Genomic DNA, 6,000 nt, shown 5'->3' on the forward strand with positions numbered 1-6,000 from the left:
TATCTATGTTAATTTTTGGATTGCTTGTGAGCTGATTTTTGGCTGGTTCATTTCTTTTCTTGTGAGTTTGGTTTGAGAGCATCATGGCTTTGTTTTAGGTTTATTGTGTCATCTAGACATCTTGTTACTATCCTTACTTCCATAGATCAAATTTTGATGATCTCATCTTCCTAGCCCACCATACCCACCTCCTTTAACCCGTTCACTGAACTCACCACCACACCATCATCTCTAGCTTATCCCTAACTCTATGCCCGACATCATCAGTTTTTCAAGTTTTTGTTATAGGATAGTGATGGCTTTCTAGGTAGGCTCAATTTCATACTTTCATCCCAAATGTACAAATGGATTTTTTCTGAAATGGCTTTGGAAGGTGAAAGGGATAATTCTATGTACAACCCTCTGCTTGATATTGAGACTGAAAGTGATCAGCCCGCACCTCCCTCACGGCTCACACATGGCTTCCACAGCCACCACACACAGCCTATATGCAGCCCACATGCATCCCATGGCCACCGCCATCCATCTTTAGCTCACTCACAACTATCCTTCACCACCATGCAGCCACCCCCAACCACATGCTCACCCACACAACTTCACCTCTACCATGCAGCCACAACCGTTCACAAAGCCCTCACAGCTCACCCATGCAGCCGCCCCCAACCACATGCTCACCCACACAACTTCACCTCTACCACGAAGCCACAATTGTTCACAAAGCCCACACAACTCACCCATGCAGCCACACCTCATTACAACTCACTCACACAACCCACATAGCTCACCCATGCATCCCATGGTTCACCCATGCACACTTCACCCTCACACGCTCACCCACATGCAGCCCGCATACCTCACAACTCACCTATGGCCTCCATGGCTCATCCAAAGCCTCCCTATGTAGCCTGCATCTCACCACAACTCAGCCATGGCCTCCTCACCACCACCAAGCACCCATGGCCACCCTTAAGGCCACCATATAATTGATATTTGGCAGTTGAATTTTGTTATGGAGAATTACAAAATTTATGGCTATTAGTGGATGAAATTCAAGTGGAAAATATGTTAATTCCCAACTAAAAATCAATGGAATTGGAATAGCTAAGTTTTAGCCACGTAATGAAGTTTCATGGCTACACTTTGGTGGCCGTTTGGGGGAGATTAGAGGTTACATATATAGGGTTGGTCCACGGCTGAAAATTCTCTTAATTCAAGTAGAAATATGACTAAATTTTAGTAGATTTGGTCGTTGCATATGTTGTGTGTTGGTGCTTATTGACTCGCCCTTTCCCACAGCGCATGGCTAAGGACCTCAGGTACACATCATTGTTCTAATTGTCGATCTCCTGTGCGTGTCGAATACCAACTAGGATTGTATGAGTCTTGTCATCTATGTAGCCTGGGGGGATTGACTAATATTTGACCCATATGCTCCAATGTACCCAATTCACTAGTAGATATTGAACTCTAGGCTTAGAGGGGTGCTAACTCACATAAGGTACCTTCCTAATAGATAACCTAATTCCCAGACCTAGAAATCGAGTTTCACGGACCATTTTTTCTTAACTAAAGTCATTGAGGGGTTTTTGTTTTACTTAATTTTCCTTATTTCAAAAATAAAAATAAAAATAAAAAGTTAGTGGTGACTCCAAACAAAGCCATTCCTCATCGAGGAAGGATTTTCAAAACTCAAAAACCACACTTTTTCTCCACATTATATTATTAATCCCCAGTCGCGTCGGTCGGTGGACCAGGAGAGGGTCCATAAATTGGCAAATCCACTGAGGATCGAACCTAGAATCTCTGGTTTCATAAGAGGATCAAACTTGGACTTTATTTGGGTATATTGGAGCACGTGGTTTATTGAATAATGGACTTTTGGGCCATTTGGATGACTGATGATCACTTACTTGGTTAGCATTTGGCTTACACTTGTGATTTGTTGTTGCCTGTGTGTTCAACTGATTGGTTATAGCATGTTAGCTCATTATTGGTAGTGCTTGGTCTTGTGGTTCATGATAGGCATATATGATTAGTTTGTGTGTAGAATTTATGGTAGGCCAGCTCTTTGTGCATGACTATTTGCTGCATGACTCACTATCCCTTGCATGGCTGCTTGTTGCTTGTCTTTATGGGACACACATGTATCCCCTTACATCCAAGTTTCTAGTCTTGGTCGACTATCCCTCATTGGTTTCTCGAGTTGTATGGGAATCATTCCCAACTGTTTGCCTTCGACCAATATAGGGGCTTGGAGTAGAGTCTAACGTAAGGGTTATATCGATATTTGGGAGCACTATGGAGATGATGGATATCCGAGCAATGAAGACCTATATAACCTTGAGTTGGATTACATGGATACATGCATGGCCAGTGTGTCACTTTGTTTGTTTGTTATGATCCTAGGCTGCGTATCCCCTATGGGTGGGGTCATCTAGTCTTTAGGTCATGTTTTTGCCTGTCATCAGTTATAAAGCTACTTTACCCTTATGATATTACCATATCAAAGTTCTGTCCTCGCATATGGGGCCATGTATTAGTTTAGTTGTTTGCATCACATGACTGTCCATTCCCTCAGAGGATGTTGTTGTAGGATTACATTAATGGTTTGATTTCAAGTTTGATAGTCATGAGGGCTGATACCCTCCCTTTCATCACAAGATTGTTAATTGAGAATATGACCTAGATTCTGGAGCTTGGATTAAGGTTGGAGGTAGACTTGTGAGAGGATCAAATCAGTACATCCAGATAGGACAACCATCAGTTCATAGAGATATAGACCCCCAGTATGCTACTGTTGACTAGCTAGTCGAGATCACAAACACTACCACGTCACTCAGAGACGGTATCTTATGATTGGGACAAAGGATTGATGGGCACCTGGCCCAGCCAGTGCTAATTTAGGGGAGCACCCCACATGACTCTACTATACCACCACCGCCATCATCTGGCCATACCATATAGCAGGACCACATGGTTCCTCCATCTCCACCACCACCAGTTCAGTTAGCTCCATGGCTGGTGTATTTGTTCTACATTGGCAGATTGAGACTATGCCACATTCTGTTATGGCATTGCACATGGTACAGATGATACTCAGGCCCACATTGATAGGATTGAACAGATGATGAGGTTGTTGATTCGTTCCCAATTGGTGTCTCAACCGATTCATGTCCAGCTGGTGCTCTTTGATTGAGAGAGTAATCAACAAAATTTATAGCCTATATCACCATGCATTAGGATAGCTTTAGCTAATATAGCATAGTGGCTCTAGGATCATTCTCTGGGAAGGGTTTTCAACTCACAACTGATACCAATTCAAAGTTAAATTGGTACTTTTTCATTTCAAGGTTAGCTTAAGAAATAAAACATAAACTTTGGTTTAATGAAGTTTTGTTTCAAGCTAACTAAAAAGAAAGTAATGGAAATTACTTATGAAGAAAAACATTCCTTGGAGGTTTGGGTTCACAGGGGAGGTTCCTTATGCAAAAACAGAGCTTCGGTCATTTGGTTCATTTCCTCACATTAGAGAATTAACATATAGTCAATTCTCTAACCGGCGTTGTACAGATGTATCCTTTAAATGGATTTCAGCTCTAATTCCCTCTCACTGATGCAACTTGCAATGGCTCATGCCTCTCACCTAGCATTTGCCATTCAAGGGGATCTTTAACTTTGGACTTCCCTTCTCAAGCTCGTAAGAGATAACTAATGGATGTCTCCTTGGAGTCCAAAAGCTTACCAAGTGTTGGCAATTCTAGAAAATCCTACCTTCAAGTCACTTCCCAAAAGCTCGCAAGATGTAAACTAGTGCATCTCCATGGACGGAGATCGCTTGCCATACCAAGTGTTGGCTCAAGTGAATTGAAGGTGTTTTAAGTTAACTAAAAACATAGAAATCATTAAAGGATCACACTTTCTCTTCATTAATGGCTGAAACCACAAGGTTATAAATTCTTGCACTTGGAACCTTTCCCGGCAACCTTAGCTGCAAGGAACTAAAAGTCTAGCCACTCATTCTCTGAGGAAACTTCCTCAGAGCTTGTTTGGCTAGTAAGAAAAAGAATGAGAAAACAAAAATATATAGGAAAAACAGAGCAAGTGCTCTGTAAAATATATTTCTTGCAAAATTGTACAAAGGATGAGTCTGAGAACAAGCTCCCGACTCTCATTTCTTCCAGAAAATTACAAAACTATCTATATAAGAGGTTATTCACCCTTTGTTCTTACTTAAAGACTAAGGAATCCTATGATAGGTGGGTTACAAGGAGAGTTTGGGGATTTAGACATCAAATATCTAAAGCAAAATATCTCAAAAAGTCGGTCGGAAATATCGGGAAGCTTCAAGAGAAATTCCGTTGCACTATGCAAAATGGAGACTTGGTCGTCAGTATTATCAGAGTGTGCTTTTTTATTGTGGGCGGAAATGGACCCGGTGAATCGCGAGTGTCTGACGAGCCAAGCTGTCCGGGGAATCTGAATTGTCAACCGCGATGCTCTCCGGGTAAGCGCTATCAGAGGATTCGGACATGTCTGACCCGGGAAGTTGAAAAGCCCTCCTCTCCCATCCGGCATCAGGCGTCAGATGTGAAATATCCGATCAAAGGATCCAGACATGTTTGACCGGATAGAATTCCAGATGTGAGATACCCGGAGAAGGTGAAACGTCGGACGGACAGAATTCTTCCCGGGTGGAATGAGCTATGCCGCACGTCGCAAGGGGGACCGTCTGAGTGTGCAAGGTGTAAGGACCCCTCCCCCTGATGACACGGAGCGCACATCGCTATCCGGAGCAACTCCATCCGGATTCCCCAAGAGAGAAGCACATGGCACTTGTGAACATCACACCCCGGATGATAGCATATCCTATACGGATATGTTGTCCGGATCATTGACTAAAGTGAGCAAGCCTTGCTACGTCATTCTGACAGCCTGCCACAGCCCACGTTCCGCCGCCCTCCGATGGTGTGTCCGAACGCCCTGTTCGGACATCTTTGCCATGGATTCCAAAGAACTCTCCTCAATCTCAGATTGCTTTGGTGATAAAAAAGTTATCAAAATACCAAAACTTAACACAATTTGATTAGAATTAATTGCAAGGGTCCTTAATATGTTAATTGAGTTAAAAGGTGATAACTACTACTCAAAAGTGTTTAAAAGAGTTAATTACAAGCTATCAAATAGCACTTTTTGAGTAGTAATCACTCCCCCCAACCGACATATTGCTAGTCCCTTAGCAATGAAGGAGAGAAAAATAAAAATAAACAGTACTATAATTTACAACATCATGCTGATCAAAAAACAATTTTCAAGTGGCATGATGATCTAACTCTCACATGGAACATTAAAGAAATAAAACTCAAACTTCAACAAGAGTTATCAAATAACTTGTCTAATCACAATTCTTAAAGAGAAGGCATTATGCAAATTTAAGCTTTAAAAGAGTTTCCACTCCCAAAGGGTCAAACCTTACTCTTCCACAAAAATCTAAGTGTTATTTATTAGCTTCCGAATAAGTATGTTGAACTAATCTCTCCCCCCAACCTAGTTCTTTTTCAAAGCTTAGCAAACTGATCAACCTCCAATAGGCTAAGAACGCACCTTTTTTCTCAAAATATTTTTTTTCATTGTAGGAGTATAAGGCTAAAGGTATTCTTTTCTAACTTGTCCATGTAACGGGGGTCCATCGATGACTCCCAACCAATTAAGGTTTAGGGCATCAAGCTTTAAGGATCTTTCAACCACTAACTCCTTATATTTTACCCCGGACTTTTGAGAATGAATTTTAAGACCCAAGCACCTACAATATGTTAAACTCCACCTATCCACCCTTTTAACAAGCATTGAGGTCGGTGACTCCCAACCAATGAAGGCTTAGGGCACCAGGTTTTAAAGATTTTAACCATATACCCCTCAGACCTTGCTCGGGTTTCAAGGCAAGCAAAAAAATTTTTTTTTTTTCAAAGGCTCATTGGCCTTTTATAAGGTGTCCCAACACTA

The sequence above is a fragment of the Vitis riparia genome, chromosome 1 (genome assembly GCF_004353265.1).
Source record: "Vitis riparia cultivar Riparia Gloire de Montpellier isolate 1030 chromosome 1, EGFV_Vit.rip_1.0, whole genome shotgun sequence".
NCBI classification, from domain to species: domain Eukaryota; kingdom Viridiplantae; phylum Streptophyta; class Magnoliopsida; order Vitales; family Vitaceae; genus Vitis; species Vitis riparia.